The following is a 19,091-nucleotide window of genomic DNA, read 5'->3' on the forward strand; positions in this document are numbered from 1 at the left end:
ACCTATGTAGTAGATGATATCATGTTTAAAAAGCTCATTGAATTGGTAAAGATTTATGGATTGTATTGGTATAGATTTGATAGATGAATTAAGAAATTGTAATACTTAAGTGTTGATGATTTATGTCTTATATATTGTTGATGATTTTAGTACGAGCTTACTAAGCTTTTTAAACCTTACTTTGTGTGTTTGTATTGTTTTATAGATATCGAAGCTACTACAAGATCGGGGATTGTCAAGGATTGTCACCACATTATCGAATCTCATTTTGGTACTTTTAAATATGCATATCTTTTTGAAGTATGGCATGTATAGGCTAGTAGTTGGATAAGTATGTTTTGTGTTGGATATGCTTAGCCATGTGATTTGGCTAATTTGTGCTTGAACTCATAGTTGTAAATGACTTATAGTATGTGATGATAAGTTACAAATATGGTATGTTTTAGTTGGTAAGTCTTGGTAAGTTTAACTTGAGATTGAATGAGGAATGGAAGGAAATGTTTTGGTATGAACTTACCTTATGTTTAGCATGAATTGGTAAGGTTTATAAGTAGGAAAATGGTTGATATTATTAAGGATGGAATGATGTGTATTTTGGCATAAAAATTGGTTGAATTAATTAAGCATATATGCTTGTTTCTTTGCTTGTAAGTTGACCCAAATTGGGGTGGCAAATTGGCTATTCAAATGGCCTATTTTTGTCCACACGGGTAGAGACACGGGTGTGTGTCTCAGTCGTGTGCGACGCACGGTCACATTATACGGCCGTGTGTCCCCTAAGGTACCCTTCAATTGTAAGTCAGACTCAAACACGGTCAAGACACACGTGCGTGTGGTCTAGCCGTGTGACCCTAATTGGTATTCTGACGTCACAAATAGAATACCTCATATTTTTGGCACGACCTAGCACACGACCTGGACACGGGTGTGTACATAGCACACGAGCTGGACATACGAGTGTGTGTTATGACCGTGTGGGCAAGTCAGTAGATATGCCCTGTTTTGCCACGGCTTCGACACACGGGCGTGTCTAGACCATGTGAGCCACACGGCCTGCTCACACGGGCGTGTGACTTTTTAAAAGTTGAAAATTTTTATAAGTTCTGAAACTTTTATATGTTATCAATTTGGTCCCGAATGCATGTTTAAGCATTGTATACTAAATTTTATGTGATTATTGAATGTGAATCAATGACTTACATTATTAATGAGATGATAATTGTTGTATGGTGGTTCTGATTTGAGTTATAAGTCCGGTAATGCCTCTTAACTTATTCTGGCGATGGTTACGGGTTAGGGGTGTTACATTTTATTGGTATCAGAGCTATGGTTTAGTTGGTTCTAGGACTACCATAGTGTACGAGAGTCTAGATATACATGCCATATTTATGAATTGGGATAGTGTGATGAATCCTGATGTTGAAATGTGTTTTTATATAGTAATGGATCTCGATAGAGGTGTAGCAGATGATGTTGAAAGTAATGCGCCTACTCCCGCACAAGGGACGGTGCAAACTGATTCTCAATGGGCTACGAGTAGCCGTGATGGTTAGGCTAAACAATCCTTCTATCAGATGATGAATATTGGTTCACCCAATACATTAGAACCAATCTGGCTGTACAACAACCTCCACCCCCGGTTAATTCTCGTCAAACTCCTGTTATGCCACCAGTGAATTCGGTACAGTTGAGTAGACCACCAGTTGTTAAGATTAGAAAATATAGGGCTGAAGAGTTTCGAGTTACAACAGTTGATGATGCTGAAAAAGCTGAGTTCTGGTTAGAGAACACAATAAGAGTGTTTGATGAGTTGTCTTTGAGTCCAGAAGAATGTATAAAATGTGTCGTTTCACTTCTGAGAGCCACAGTATATCATTGGTGGAAAACTTTGACATCTGTGGTTCCTAGTGAACGGGTTACGTGGGATTTCTTTCAAGCTAAATTCTGAAAGAAATATATCAGTCAGAGATTCGTTGATCAGAAACACAAAGAGTTTCTCGAGCTTAAATAAAGTCGTATGTTTGTCACAGAGTACGAGCGGGAATTTGTAAGGCTGAGTCAATATGCTCGTGAATGTGTATCTACAGAAGCGATAATGTGCTAGATATTTGAAGACGGTTTGAACAAAGATATTCTTTTGCTAGTTAGAATCCTAAAAATAAAAGAATTTGTGGTACTTGTTGAATGAGCATGTAAAGCTGAAGATCTTGGGAAAGAGAAAAGAAAGGCTGAGTTTGAAGCTAGAGAGGTATGAAAGAGATCATCGGGCAAATCATTTTAATCTGGATCTAAGAAGTTTAGATATGATAGAAGTCATTCAAAGATTAGTATGGGACATTCGAACAAAGATCGTGCTAGATCGCAATCGAATTTCAAATCTTCAACTACATCTGTTGCCAATGTTGATAATGGAAAGAATGAAAAGCCTGTGTGTGATCCGTGTGGAAGATGACACTTCGGTGAATGCTGGGGAAAAAGTAATAATCGAGCTTGTTATAGTCATGGTTCAAGAAATCATTTTATAAAAGATTTCCCTGATTTAGTTGACAAAGATAATGTTCAGAATCCGGGGCAGAGTGGTAATGTTTCTTGTGGTAGACCTCCCAAAAATTTAAGAAATGTAAGCAGTAGTCAAAGAGGAACGAAAGACACAACCATTAGATCTGAAGCTCGTGCACCTGCTAGAGCTTATGCTATCCGAGCTCGCAAGGAAGCTTCATCACCAGATGTGATTACGGATAGATTTACTCTTTATGATACTTCTGTGATTGCTTTGATAGATCCTGGATCGACACATTCGTATATATGCATGAACTTAGTGAACAGTAAGACTTTGCCTGTAGAGTCTACTGAATTTTTAATTAAAGTTTTGAACCCCCTAGGCAGATGTGTTATGGTTGATAAAGCATGCAAGAATTATCCGTTAATGTTTCAAGACACTTGTTTTCAGCTAATCTGATGCTATTACCTTTTGATGAATTTGATATAATTCTGGGTATGGATTGGTTAACTTTGCATGATGCTGTGGTGAATTACAAACGGAAAACTATTGATTTGAGATGCAAGAATGATGAAATAGTCAGAATTGAATCTAGTGATTTGAATGGATTGTCGGCTGTAATATCTTTAATGAAAGCTTTGAGTATTGTGAGAAAGGGTTGTGAAGCATATTTTGCATATGTGATTGATTCGAGGGTGTCAGAAAAGAAAGTTGAATCTGTGCCTGTTGTCTGTGAGTTCCCTGATGTGTTTCCTAAAGAACTTTCGAGATTACCTCCAGTTAGAGAGGTAGAGTTTAGCAATGAATTGGTACCTGGTACTACTCCAATTTTGATAGCTCTGTACAGAATAGCTCTAACCAAGTTAAAAGAATTAAAATCTCAGTTGCAAGAGTTGACTAATCGAGGGTTTGCAAGACCAAGTTTCTCACCTTGGGGTGCTCCGGTTCTATTTGTGAAAAAGAAAGACAGTACGATGAGAATGTGTATAGATTATCGTCAGTTGAACAAAGTGACTATCAAGAATAAGTATCCTCTGCCCAAAATTGATGATTTGTTTGATCAGTTGAGAGGAGCTGCTGTGTTTTCAAAAATAGATTTAAGATCAGGCTATTATCAGTTGCGAGTTAAAGACTTAGATATTCCGAAGACTGCTTTCAGAACAAGGTACGACCACTATGAATTCTTAGTTATGCCTTTCGGATTGACTAACGCACCTGCTATCTTCATGGATTTGATGAATAGAATTTTCAGACCATATTTAGATCAATTTGTTGTAGTATTCATTGATGACATATTGATTTATTCATGTGAGTGAATCCAAACATGCTAAGCATTTGAGAATAGTGCTACAGACTCTGCGAGACAAATAGTTGTATGCAAAGTTTAGTAAATGTGAATTCTGGTTGTAGGAAGTTAGTTTTTTGGGTCATATTGTATCAGCCTCTGGTATTCGAGTTGATTCGAGTAAAATTTCAGCTATTTTGGATTGGAAACCTCTGAGGAATGTTTCTGAAGTCCGCAGTTATCTGGAACTGGCTTGTTATTATAGAAGATTCGTGAAAGGTTTTTCGATGATTGCTACTCCATTGACAAAACTGTTATAGAAAGATGTGAAGTTTGAATGGCCTAAAGAATGTCAGAACAGCTTTAATCAGTTGAAAGCTTTGTTGACTAAAGCTCTAGTATTGGTACAACCTGAATCGGGTAAAGAATTCGTAATTTATAGTGATGCTTCATTGATTGGTCTAGGATGTGTTCTAATGTAAGATGGAAAAGTTATTGCTTATGCTTCGAGACAGTTGAAGCCGGATGAAAAGAATTATCCAACGCATGATCTTGAGTTAGCTGCGATTGTGTTTGCTCTAAAGATTTGGCGCCATTACTTGTTCGGTGAGAAGTGTCACGTATACTCTGATCGTAAGAGTTTGAAGTATTTGATGACTCAAAAAGTCCTAAATCTGCGTCAGAGAATATGGTTAGAATTGTTAAAAGATTATGAACTTGTAATTGACTATCACCTGGGAAAAGCAAATGTTGTTGCAGATACTTTGAGTCGAAAATCATTGTTTGATTTGTGTGTGATGAATGCTCATTTGGTTCTATCAGATGATGGTTCAGTTTTAGCTAAATTAAAAGCAAGACCTTTGTTCTTACAGCAGATTATCGAAGCTCAGAAGATTGATAATTAGATTCTAGCTAAACGAGCTAAGTGTGACGTAGAGACTGATTCAGAACTCAAGATTGATAATTATGATTGTTTAAGGTTTCGAGATGAAATTGGTGTTCCAAGAAATCAAGAATTAATTCAAATGATTCTGAGTGAAGCCCACAGTAGTCTGTTATCTGTGCATCCAGGTAGTACAAAAATGTATAATGATTTGAATCAACATTATTGGTGGCCCGGAATGAAAAGAGTGATAAACCGTAAATTATACATATTTTTTACCCCAAGTTTAATGCATTTTATGGATGATTCCTCATTAGAATTGGTGAATTCGATGCTCTTAAAGCTTTAATTTCATGTTTTATACTTAGGAGAGCATAGGAGAGTGAAAGGAACGAGAAACGGGCCAAAAACAGAGAAAATGGGCCAAAGTACAAACTCAACACGGCCTGGACTTCCTCACACGGGTAGCCCACAAGGTCGTGTCAATTTGGCAGGCTCGAACACGGCCTGAAGTAATCAAACACGGGCGTGTCCCTGTCAAGCCCAAGTTGAGTCCAATTCGAAAAAGCTAATTTTAAGGATCTCTAGGAATTCCAAAGCCTATAAATACACCCTAGAGGAGGAAGAAAAAGGAGACGAAGAAGAGGAGGTAAGGAATTACTCCAAGGAAGTTGATTGATCCATCTCATAAGTCAGATTCATCATCAAGACTGAAGATCTCTCCTCAATTTCCCTTCAGGAATTTTGGGTTTTCTTTATGTTTTGTATTCTTTACTCTTCTGAGATGTTTTCTTATTTAGTTATGAACTAAAACCCCTAAATACCTAAGGATACTGATTCAAGACAAGCTCTTATTCAAAGGAGGAATAGACCCTGTCTAAGAGTACATTTGTCATAATTAAGCGGAGTTGATTGCGCGCCTAGAAATAGGGTGACAAGATTTTGCCGGATTAGGGTGAAACCTAATAAGGGGATCCATAGATCGAGTTAGTGCAACCCTAGAGTGTTAATTAGAGAAAAGTCTCGGTTATTCAATCTAGGGATTAGACGTTATTAGTCTTGAATAGGGATAATAACATAACTTAGGGATCTCTACAAAACAAGTTGAATGAATAAATCGTTCGATTCGGAGCCAGAATAACAAGTAAAGTCTAGGTGGATTTTTCCTTAGGTATTGTCTTAAGTCAATCGATTTTCCCCAAAAGCAATTCCCCAATTCTTTTCTCTATGCGTTCTTAGTTTAGATAATTAGTTAATTAAAACAAAACCTCTTTATTCTTAGGCTAGATAATAAAAAGACAGTCATTACTAGTACTTTTAGTTCCTTTAGGTTCGACAATCCGGTCTTGCTAAAACTATACCACTGTTTAATAGGTACACTTGCCTACATTGCGATAATAGTTAGTTCAAGAATGAATAATTATAAATATTTAAAACCTATCACGAAACCTCGCGATCAAGTTTTTGGCGCCATTACCGGGGAACTAAGATATTAGGAACGCTCAATTTTTATTACTTTAGCCATATATTTTTCTTGCAATTTAATTTAATTATTATTTATTAACCCATTCTTTCTTTCTCTTGGCAGTTTTTTATAGTTTATGACTAGAAGAAGCCCATCGGGACCAATACTTTTTGACGAAGAAATCGATCGCACAGTTCGTAGAAACCAAAGAGAAATAAGGCGAAGCTTAAAATACACGGAAAACGAGCAAGAAGACGATACTCAACCCCCAACCGAAGAGATGGCTGAAAACCAAGGCAATCAGCTACCTCCTACAATTGTGGCTAATCAAAATCCTGCTCCACGTACTATGTATGACTATGCTAAACCTTCTTTAATAGGAACTGAGTCAAGTATAGTTAGACCTGCTATTGCTGCAAATAATTTCGAACTGAAACCTAACACAATTCAGATGATACAACAGTTTGTTCAGTTTGATGGTTTACAGGATGAGGATCCCAACACTAACTTGGCAAATTTTCTGGAATTTTACGACACTTTCAAAATTAATGGTGTTTCTGGTGATGCCATTCGCATTCGGTTATTCCCTTTTTCACTGAGAAAAAAGCTAAACAGTGGTTGAACTCGTTACCACGAGGGTCTATCACTACTTGGGAACAAATGACCGAAAAATTTTTACTAAAATATTTTTCGCCGGCTAAAACGGCTAAGTTACGTAATGGTATCTCTTCTTTTATGCAGATGGACTTAGAAACAATTTATGATGCATCGGAGAGATACAAGGATCTATTGCGAAGGTGCCCTCACCATGGGTTACCTCTATGGCTGCAAGTTCAAACGTTCTACAATGATGTGAATCCCTCGACAAGATAGATGATTGATGCAGCTGCTGAAGGAACCATCAACAACAAAACACCTGAGGAGGCTTATGAATTCATTGAAGAAATGTCACTGAATAACTATCATTGGCAAGTCATGAAGACGAAGCCAACAAAAATAGCAGGAGTTTATAATGTCGACTCAGTTACAATGCTGTCAAATCAGGTAGAACTTCTCAATAAAAGATTGATGGTTTACTTGGTTCTACACAGGTACATCCAGTAATGAAGTGTGACTCAAGTGGAGGAGGTGTGCATACAGAATATCAATCCTTCAATCCTACAACCGAAGAGGAACAAGTCAACTATATGGGTAACAATAACTTTAGATCTCAAAATAACCCATACAGTAATACTTATAATACAGGTTGGAGGAACCACCCAAATTTCTTCTGGGGTGGTCAAGGGAATCAAAAGCCGCAAAATCCTCAGGGTTTTCAATAGCCACTTTATCAACAAGAGAAAAAACTAAACCTTGAGGAGATGCTCTCTAAATTTATCTCGGTGTCAGAAACCCGTTTCTAAAATACCGAGACAGTACTTAAAAATCAACAAGCATCGATCCAAGGACTCGAAACTTAGATAGGCAAGCTATCCAAACTACTCTCTGAATGACCACAAGGTAGCTTACCAAGTAATACTGAATCTAACCCAAGGGAACACCTCAACGCAATTAGTACTCAAGATAAGGAAGGATTCATTGCACCTGAGCCAGATTTGATGGAAGAAACTGTGGTGAGCAAAGGTAAAAGTGAGGTAAGTCATAACAAAACGGTGAATGAAGAATATAAACCTCGTGTCCCATACCCTAACGTGACAAGGAAAGACCGCTCAGACGAACAATTAGGTAAATTCCTTAAACTTTTGAAAAAATTATATATTAACTTACCGTTTATTGAAGCTCTGTCGCAGATGTCGAATGCAATGAAATTTTTAAAAGAGATTTTAGTAAATAAACGGAAGATAGACGAAGCGTCGCATGTAGAGCTGAACGCAGTCTGCTCAGCTATTCTATAGAATAAGCTACCCCACAAATTGAAAGATCTACGGAGTTTTACAATTCCTTGCTTAATTGGTAGTTTAGATATAAATCAAGCATTAACTGATTTAGGGGCTAGTATTAATGTCATGCTTTACAAAATGTTTAAGCAACTAGGTCTTGGGAAACCTAAACAAACTAGGATGAGCATTCAATTGGTAGATAAAACTATAAGATTTCCTAGGGGTATTATTGAATATGTACTAGTGAAAGTATATAAGTTCATATTTCTTGTTGATTTCGTTGTTCTAGACATAGAGGAGGATAATAACACCCCTTTGATTTTAGGGAGGCCCTTTTTAGCAACTGTTAAAACAATTATTGATGTTGGCATAGGTAAGCTTACACTTCGTGTGGGAGACGGAATGATCACCTTTCAAGCTCGTAATTCTGGCATCACATCGAACATTGAAGGTAATGGTCCACACCAGTCTACTAAAATTGAGAATATGACACAACCTACTTTGTAGAAGTTGAGTTTCAAAGAAGTTCATGAGCCATGTTCCAGCAATGATAGAGGACATATTCATGAAGAACGAAGGCTACGAATAGAGGAGCCAGACGAATGGCAAGCACATAAACCAAAAACACATGATAAACCAAAATTACGCCAGAAGAAGCCCGATACCTCTCCAAATCAACTTAGGGTTGGTGATAAGGTCTTCTTAGATGCCGCAGGTCCCCACATTGTCACTACCACACCGAATGAGGAAATCCCTTTTACGGTACTCAGTATTTTTCCATTCGGTACGGTAGAGGTGAGTCATCCCAAGTTCGGCACTTTTAAGGTAAACAACACCCGATTAAAACCTTATTTTGATGAGATTGGTAGTAGGAATGAGGAGTATAAACTCCTCAAACCACCATGACCATTCATTAAAGAGGTAAGTCGAGCTTAGGCTATAAATAAGGGCTTCTCGGGAGGCAACCCGAGAAATTATTAATTTCTTTAAATTTTGGTATTTAACTCCTAACTTACTAATAGAAACTTTGAATACAGGTGTTTCCATAGAGACACGGCCAAGCACACAAGCGTGCTCAAGGCCGTGTGACAAAAATGGATGGAAACACGATCGTGCAATATGGTCGTGCAGAAACAGGGTAGAAGATTTCCCCAAACACGAGCTGAGATAAAACGCCACGGCTGTGCGACATGGCCGTGGTCGAATCTGCCAAATAAACACGGGTGTGAGATACGCCCGTGTCTAGCACCCGTGGACAACACTGTCAGAATGACACGAGTGTGCGAAAACCTACACGACCATGGGAGAAGTGAACCACGCCAGACACGACCGTGCGACACGATCATGTAGCAACACAACCTATACACATGGGCGTGCGAGATGACTGTGTGGCGACATCTTAATTTGCAACAAACATGGCCGAGCTACAGCACACATAGGCGTGTGCCCCGGCCGTGCCATTTGAAAAATTAAAATAATTATCTTATTTTATTTTTCTTTTATTAAGTTTTTAAGATTCATTTGTTTTCCTTTTCAAAAAAATGGCTTACCTTCAGAGTTAAGCTTGCCATCCAGAGTTTTCTCCAATACTCGATCTCGCCAATCCAAGGATATCATCCGTTCTTAATTCAGGAAGTTTCACTCCTCCCCCTATCTTATTTTTATACTCTAATATCCATCTTTGTACATTGAGGGCAACGTACATCTTAAATGTGGGGGTATTTATGAATGATTGCCTTGTTCTCTTAAAAAGCTCTCATATCATATTTAGGATAAATTTTAATTGATTTATGATTTTGATTGATATATCTTGAATTAAAACATAGGTATTTATGCATTGATTGTTTAAACTTTAAGACATTAGAGAATCAAGCATGATAAGTTGATTTTTAAGAATTTAAAATTATAGGTTGTTTCCTCAAGCCTAGGTATTACTTTGAATTGGAATTCACGAGTCTAAACATAAAAAAGTCATAATTTTTGTGAGATTTTTGAGCCTTTTGAGCATCTATTAATTCTTTAATGCTCACTTTTATTATTGCTTTGAGTGCGTCAATTGAACTGTTATTCTAGAACTTGCTTGATTATGCATGTCGAGACCACACCATTTGATTTGATATGTCAAAATGATTAAGGCACTTAGGATTAACCCACTCATGCCATGAAAAGCCTACCTCCACGATTAACCCCTAGTAAACCCCCTTGAGCCTAACAAGATCATTTCTTGTATTACCCTTAATGTTAACCCTTAACCCATTATTGTTGAAATCCTCTATATTGACCCCTATTTTTGTCGAGATTTGAGTTGCATGAATTACTTAGCTATGTCTTGTTCTTAATAATTAGTTTATGTTTTTTATTTAACTTGTTCTTAAGAAAAAAAAACAACTATGTATACATATCTGTAATTTCATATTCTGAGAAGAAGCTCTGTTGTACGCAAGTGAAGATTAACTCTTTTTCTAGTTAGGTAATTTTTCAATTCAATCTCGATTCTAACCATTTCTTTCAACTTGTGACCACACCCCCTAACCAAGCCTCGTTACAACCCTCTAAAGACTTTTTGATTGATGTATCATCTTAAATTATAGTGGTGGAGATTTGATTTTCATGCAAGCCTATGGTAATAACTTTTTAGTATTGACTATTGAGTGCTTCATTTATTGTCTTTAAACACCTCGAGTGATTTGAGTGAATCTTTAGTGAGGATGTGAAACTCTGTGATATTCTGAATCAAAGGTAATTACTTAGATGCGGAGAGACACCTATGTTTGCATGCTTAATACTCAACTTCGAATGTTTGAGACTTTAATGTTCTTTTAGTTGAATCCTCAATGTATGATTACCTGTGGATTATTTTGAGATATTATCGATAGGAATTGTAAGTTGAGAAGAATTTATTTTGATTATGAGTTGAGGATTTTGCTTGAAGACAAGCAAATGCTTAAGTGTAGGGGTATTTGATAAACCGTAAATTATACATATTTTTACCCCATGTTTAATGCATTTTATGGATGATTCCTCATTAGAATTGGTGAATTCGATGCTCCTAATGTTATAATTTCATGTTTTATACTTATGAGCATAGGAGAGCAAAATGAGCGAGAAATGGGCCAAAAACAAAGAAAATGAGCCAAAGTACAAACTCAACACGGCCTGGACTTCCTCACACGGGCAGCCCACACGGCCGTGCCAACATGGAAGAATCGAAGTACGATTCACACGGGTAGACCATGCGGCCGTGTCAATTTGGTAGGCTTGAACACGGCCTGAAGTAATCGAACACGGGCATGTGCCACGGGCGTGTCCCTGCCGAGCCCAAGTTGAGTCCAATTCGGAAAAGGCTAATTTTGAGGGCCTCTAGGCATTCCAAAGCCTATAAATACACCCTAGAGGAGGAAGAAAAAGGAGACGGAGAAGAGGGGGTAAGAAATTACTCCAAGGAAGCCAATTGATCCATCTCAGAAGCCGGATTCATCATCAAGACTCAAGATCTCTCCTCAATTTCCCTTTAGGAGTTTTGGGTTTTCTTTATGTTTTGTATTCTTTACTCTTCTGAGATGTTTTCTTATTTAGTTATGAACTAAAACCCCTAAATACCTAAGGGGAATGAAACCTGAGACGAATCTTGTTATTATTTTCTGAATCGTATGATAAATATTTAACTTGTTCTTAATTATGTGTTCTTAATTCTTGTTTTAATATCTCAAGATACTGATTCAAGACAATATCTTATTTAGAGGAGGAATAGACCCTGTTTAAGAGTACATTTGTCATAATTAAGTGGAGTTGATTGTGTGCCTAGAAATAGGGTGACAAGATTTTGCCGGATTAGGGTGAAACCTAATAAGGGGATCCATAGATCAAGTTAATGCAACCCTAGAGTGTTAGTTAGAGAAAAGTCTCGGTTATTCAATCTAGGGATTAGACGTTATTAGTCTTGAATAGAGATAATAACATAACTTAGGGATCTCTACGAAACAAGTTGAATGAATAAATCGTTCGATTCGAAGCCAGAATAACAAGTAAAGTCTAGGTGGATTTTTCCTTAGGTATTGTCTTAAGTCAATCAATTTTCCCCAAAAGTAATTCCCCAATTCTTTTTTCTGTGCATTTTTCATTTAGATAATTAGTTAATTAAAACAAAACCTCTTTATTCTTAGGCTAGATAATAAAAAGACAGTCATTACTAGTACTTTTGTTCCTTTGGGTTCGACAATCCGGTCTTGCAAAAACTATACTACTGTTCGATAGGTACATTTGCCTACATCGCGATAATAGTTAGTTCAAGAACGAGTAATTATAAATATTTAAAACCTATCACGAAACCTTGCGATCAAAGAGATATCTCTGATTTTGTTTCTAAATGTTTGATCTATCAGCAAGTTAAAGCTGAACATCAGGTGCCATCTGGATTGTTACAATCAATTATGGTTCCGGTGTGGAACTGGGATCGAGTGACCATGGATTTTGTTTCGGGCTTTCCCCTGTCTCTGAGGAGAAAAGATGCAATCTGGGTTGTAGTTGATCGTTTGACGACATTAGTTCATTTTATTCTAATTCGATCTGATTACTCACTCGATAAATTAGCTGAGTTATTCATTTCTGATATTGTGAGATTGCATGGTGTGCTATTGTCGATAATGTTAGACAGAGATCCGAGATTTACATCGCGATTCTGGAAGAAATTGCAATATGCTCTGGGTACTAAATTGCACTTTAATACTGCTTTTCATCCGCAAACAGATGGTCAATCTGTGTGGATTATTCAGATACTCGATGATATATTGAGATGTTGCATTATTGAGTTTGAAGGTACGTGGGAACAATATCTACCTTTGATTGAATTCACTTATAATAACAGTTTTCAGTCGAGCATTAAAATGGCACCATATGAAGCTTTATATGGTCACAAATGCCGTACACCATTTTATTGGACAAAGCTCAGCGAAAATAAGATTCGTGGGGTTGATTTGATAAAAGAAACAGAACAGAAAGTGAAAGTGATTCGAGATAGTTTGAAAGCAGCTTCCGATCGTTAAAAATCATATGCAGATTTGAAAAGAAAAGACATTGAGTTTGAGATCGACGACAAAGTGTTTTTGAAAGTGTCTCCATGGAAGAAAGTGCTTCTGTTTATTAGAAAAGGAAAATTGAGTCCGAGGTTCATCGGGCCGTATGAAATTATCGAGCGTATTGGACCAATTGCATATAGATTGTTGTTGCCACCAGAGCTAGAAAAGATTCATAATGTGTTTCACGTATTGATGCTTCAACGATACAGATCTGATCCTTCGCATGTAATTTCTCTGTCTGAGAATGAAATTCAGTCTGATATGACTTGTGAAGAAAAGCCGATCTGTATCTTAGCTCGTGAAGTTAAAGAATTGCGAAATATGAAAATTACATTAGTAAAAGTAATGTGGCATCAACATGGAAATGAAGAGGCTATGTGGAAGCCTGAGGATGCTATGAGGCAGCAATATTCGACTATGTTTAACGGTAAGATTTTTGGGGACAAAAATCCCTAAAGGGGGAGAATTGTAACAGTCCGGTTTTGAACCTTGTCAAAATATGGTTTCAGGACCACATATCCGAGTCAAAAAATATTTTAATATTATTTTCTCTGGCTTTTATAGGTGAATTGACATGTGTGAAAGTCTTGTGTGAAAATTTAACTATTTGTGTGCTTAATTTGGAAAAAGGATCAAATCGCGTAAAATGTAAAAGTTGTGTGCTAGATGTTAAAAGTGCCTATTTGATTTGGCTTTATAATTGAGAGGTCCTTATGTGGTTATTTAACCATTGGAAGTTTGAATGGACATTAATAACCATCCATTATGTGATTTTATAATAGTTTAACAAAGGTTATAATAGTAAAGTGCTTATTATGTTAATATTAATAAAACAAGCATGAAATTTGCTCATTATTTCTTCATCTTTTCCGAAAATTAAGAAAGAAAAGCTAGGGTTCTTACACTTTGATAGTATGCTACTTCCAAGCTTGATTAAAGGTTCGTTTTTGTTCGGTTTTCGATGATTTCTACTTTTTTGTAATCGTTGCTTCGTATACTATCAAACCCATGCTTCAATTTATGATTTTGGTGATGATTTTGAAATGTTCCATTGATGAAACTATGAGCTTTGTGATGTTAGTTGATAAATTATGGAAGTTTGATGTTGGGTTTAAATGTTTTGTCTTTGAATTTTTGATGAAATTGAGCAATTTAGGTTAAATTGTAAAAATGCTATTTTAGGGGACTAAAATATGAAATAAATGAAATGCATGGACTTAGATGAGAGTCATGAAAATTCGGCTAAGCTTGTGTACAAGAAAATTTTGTGTATTTAGTAATTTTGTGAATTAGGGACTAAAGTGCCGAAATGTGAAAATGTGAGGGCTATTTTACAAAATACCCTAATTGTGTGTATATGGATTGTTTTGAATGATTTGGTGAACAAAAGGGTTAATTTTGAATACATATAGATCAATAAAAGAGGAATTCAGACTTAGATTGAAGGAAATTGAAGATTGTAGAATAAACAGTCCGAGTTGACAAATTCCGAGTACGAGGTAAGTTCATACTTAAAATATGATGTTAAGTAGATTTTGATGCCTTTATTATAAATGGATTGTATATAAATGAATTGGATGAATATGATGATGAATTGAAAGTACTTGGCACTAAGTGTGCGATTTAAACTAGCTTCGGCTATTGGAGGCACTAAATGTGCAACACTGACTTAGTTTTGGTTAATTGAGATAGCACTAAGTGCGCAGAAATTGTTTTAGCTTCGACTAACCTTTAAGCACTAAGTGTGTGGATGTTTATAGCATTGGAAATCTTTGGGAAGTGTTAAAGTATTCGAACAAGAGGTGAGACTGAAAATGAATGAATATAAAAATGATCGGCTAAGTATAATACCTATGTGGTAGATGATATTATGTTTAAAAAGCTCATTGAATTGGTAAAGATTTATGGATTGTGTTGGTATAGATTTGATAGATGAATTAAGAAATTGTAATACTTAAGTGTTGACGATTTATGTTTTATATATTGTTGATGATTTTAGTATGAGTTTACTAAGCTTTTTAAAGCTTACTTTGTGTGTTTGTATTGTTTTATAGATATCGAAGCTACTACAAGCTCAGGGATCGTCAAGGATTGTCACCACATTATCGAATCTCATTTTGGTACTTTTAAATATTCATATCTTTTTGAAGTATAGCATGAATAGGCTAGTAGTTGGATAAGTATGTTTTGTGTTGGATATGCTTAGCCATGTGATTTGGCTAATTTGTGCTTGAACTCATAGTTGTAAATGACTTATAGTATGCGATGATAAGTTACAAATGTGGTATGTTTTAGTTGGTAAGTCTTGGTAAGTTTAACTTGAGATTGAATGAGGAATGGAAGGAAATGTTTTGGTATGAACTTACCTTATGTTTAGCATGAATTGGTAAGGTTTATAAGTAGGAAAATAGTTGATATTATTAAAGATGGAATGATGTGTACTTTGGCATAAAAATTGGTTGAATTAATTAAGCATATATGCTTGTTTCTTTGCTTGTAGGTTAGGTTGACCCAAATTGGGGTGGCAAATTGGCTATTCAAATTGCCTATTTTTGTCCACACAGGTAAAGACACGGGCGTGTGTCTCAGCCGTGTTCGATGCACGGTCACGTTACACAGTCATGTGTCCCCTGGGGTACCCTTCAATTGTAAGTCAGACTCGAACATGATCAAGACACACGGGTGTGTGGTCTAGCCATGTGACCCTAATTGGTATGCTGATGTCACAAACAAAATACCCCCTATTTTTGGCACGGCCTGGACACGGGCGTGTGCATAGCAAACGGGCTGGACATACGGGCGTATGGTATGACCGTGTGGGCAAGTCAGTAGCTATGCCCTGTTTTGCCACGGCTTTGACACACGGGTGTGTCTAGACCGTGTACGGCACACGGCCTGCTCACACGGTCGTGTGACCTTTAAAAGTTGAAAATTTTATAAGTTCTGAAACTTTTTTATGTTATCAATTTGGTCCCAAATGCATGTTTGAGCATTGTATACTAAATTTTATGTGATTATTGAATGTGAATCAATGACTTACATTATTAATGAGATGATAATTGTTGCATGTTGGTTCTGATTTGAGTTATAAGTTCGATAATGCCTCTTAACCTATTCCGACGACGGTTACGGGTTAGGGGTGTTACAAAAGGATACTTGTTCTTGATCACGACTTTGTTAAGTTGTCGATAATTGATACATAGTTGCATTGATCCATTCTTTTTCTTAACAAAAAACACATGTGCACCTCAAGGAGAAAAGCTAGGCTGAGCAAAGCCCCTATCTGTCAACTCTTGCAACTATGCTTTCAACTTTTTCAATTTTGTAGGTGTCATTCTATATCAAGCTATCTATATCGGAGATGTTCCCGGCATTAATTCTATAGCAAATCAACATTTCTGGTCGGCGGTAACCCTAGTAATTCTTCTAGAAACACATCTGGGAATTCACACACAATCAGAACTGACTCTAATTTCAATTTTGAAACCCTGGAATCAACTATATAAGCGTGATATGCTTCATAGCCCTTTTTAACATATTTCTGTGACATTATAGTTGGGATTGTATTAGATGTACCCTCCAATTTATCTTACTCAATTCAGATCCGTTTACCATTCTGACATTTTAACACAATATGCTTTCTTCTACAATTCACAATAGCATCATACAGAGTCAACCAGTCTATACCCAGAATCACATCAAACTTATCAAAGGGTAATAACATCAAACTAGTGGGAAAATCATAACCCCTAAATTTCAGTGGACATGATCTACATAATTGATTAACTAGTACACATTGACCTAGGGGATTTGTAACTTTGACAATATATTCAATGAACTCAACAGGTAATTTTCTTTTATCTACTAATGTAGTGTATATATATGAATGAGTTGATCCAGGATCAATCAATGCATATACATATATCAAAGAGAGAAAAAGTACCAGCAATAACATCTAGAGCAATAGCTTCCTCTCGAGCTCGGATTGCATATGCCCTAGCTGGTGTTCTTATTTTAGACCGTTCATTCATCTTACTATTCTTTCCTCAAACAGGAGTAGCAATTCCAGCGTTTCCAGACTGTCTACCTCTCTAAGATGTTGCTTCAAGCTTGTTTGATTAGTTACCAAAATCATTTTGCTTCTTTGGATAATTACAAAGAAAATGGTCAGTAGACCCATAACAGAACCAAGCTCTTAACTTTGACCGACACTCACCAAAATGCCTTTTATTGCATTCATCACAAACAGGAACGGTTCTCTAAATATTTTTTACACTTTCAATACTTTCCGCTGGAGAATTAACTGATTGAAAATTGCTTTAGCTCAGTTTCTATCTACCAGTGAACTCTGAAGGGGCAGCCGATAGACTAGTGTCATTTCTAAATTTCTTCGATGGAGACATTTGAGAATTGTACAAATCTTTCTAGTTTGTAATTCGATCCGATCCATTAGTTCATAGAGTTATTTACTCGACTGTAGACATTTCTGGAACACCTCTAATAGAAGGACAAATAGTCAATTTTGAAAGAACCTATTGTCAACCTCTTTCAGATATGAATCCATCTGATTCAGAAGAGAAGAACTTGTATCATTATCTCAATTTCAATTCAAACATGGGTTTGATTCACATTCCATGTTCTAAGAAATATTTACCATCCGAAAAGAGAAAAAAACGGTCTTTTTCTAAAGAAATACGTTGAGAAAGGGTGGATGTATAGAACCTTTCAACGATATAGTGCTTTTTCAACTCTCTCAAAATAGAATCTTTTCCAAAAATATATACCAAGCTTGAATGACCCCTTTTTCTTATAGTCTTGAAATATCAAATATGACTGTTGTTTGCTTTTACAAATTTCTTCAAATTTCTGAGCCCACTCTGAAAGTTCTATAAATTTTCGTAACTTTAATGTTGCTACAAACATACGTATATATCATTCAACACATCTTCAAATCTAATACACATTTCATCCTCGTTTGATATAATATTATGAGCATACTTGCTTAATTGCACAAATTCACGTTCATACTCAGCTACAGTCTGATTTCCTTATTTTAACTCGAGAATTTGTTTCTTTTTCTTATCCACAAATAGTCGACTAACATACTTATTCTTGAATTCAATCTGAAAGAAGTTCCAATTAATGGGATCATTCGATGTCACCGTACTCAACGTATCCCACCATAAATACACTTTATCTTTTAATAACGATACTGAATACCTCAAACAATCTTTGGGAGTGCACTTCATTTCTGTAAAAACTCTCTTTGTATTCATTAGCCAATACTCAACTTTTGAATGATCATCATCTACCTTACCTCTAAATTCTTTCACTCCACATTTTTGAGTTTTATCTGTTGATACTCAGGTAACTGTCATAGGTGTCGGAAGAGGCACAACAGGGGTTGAAGGTGGCGAAGTTGTAAGATTTGCTTGCTTGAACTCATTAAACCATTAGTTCATCATTCCGAGGAATACATTTTTCATATCATCACCAATGGTTTGTGAAATAGATGCACTATTACTTGCTTCAGGATTTGAAGCTTGAACATTACTTTCAGCTCCATTAGTTATAGCTCGATTAGGACCGGCTGACATCTTGAATCTATAAGAAAATATAATATTAGGATGGATCAAAAGTATCACACTATCACAAGTTATATGTGGCATGTCTACACTAATCTTTACCCTGCTACGTAGTCTTAGAATTATCTAAACCGTAGCTCTGATATCACTAAATGTAACACCCCTAACCGTAGCTCTGATATCATTTAATCTAACAATGAATTGAATATGATTCATATATTATTCGATTTAGAATTACCAAACTCTAAACATGGTACAAAAGTGCATTCAGGGGTACTGAAGTACAAACAAGGGGACGTATGTGTAATTCAGGGGTACCGAAGTACTAACAGGGGAACGTATGTGCAATTCAGGGGAACTAAAGTACAAACATGAGTAAGTATGTGTAATTCAGGGGAACCGAAGTACAAATAGGGGC

The 19,091-nt window shown here is 36.3% G+C and overlaps 1 non-coding gene across 1 annotated transcript; it reads right to left on the minus strand.

Moving 5' to 3' along the window:
• Nucleotides 1-6,841: 6,841 nt before the first annotated feature.
• On the minus strand, nt 6,842-6,948 carry LOC121228702 (small nucleolar RNA R71). The gene has a single exon (XR_005926277.1). It is a non-coding gene; the product is annotated as a small nucleolar RNA R71 (small nucleolar RNA).
• Nucleotides 6,949-19,091: the final 12,143 nt, after the last annotated feature.

Source organism: Gossypium hirsutum, chromosome A04 (genome assembly GCF_007990345.1).
Source record: "Gossypium hirsutum isolate 1008001.06 chromosome A04, Gossypium_hirsutum_v2.1, whole genome shotgun sequence".
NCBI classification, from domain to species: Eukaryota; Viridiplantae; Streptophyta; class Magnoliopsida; order Malvales; family Malvaceae; genus Gossypium; species Gossypium hirsutum.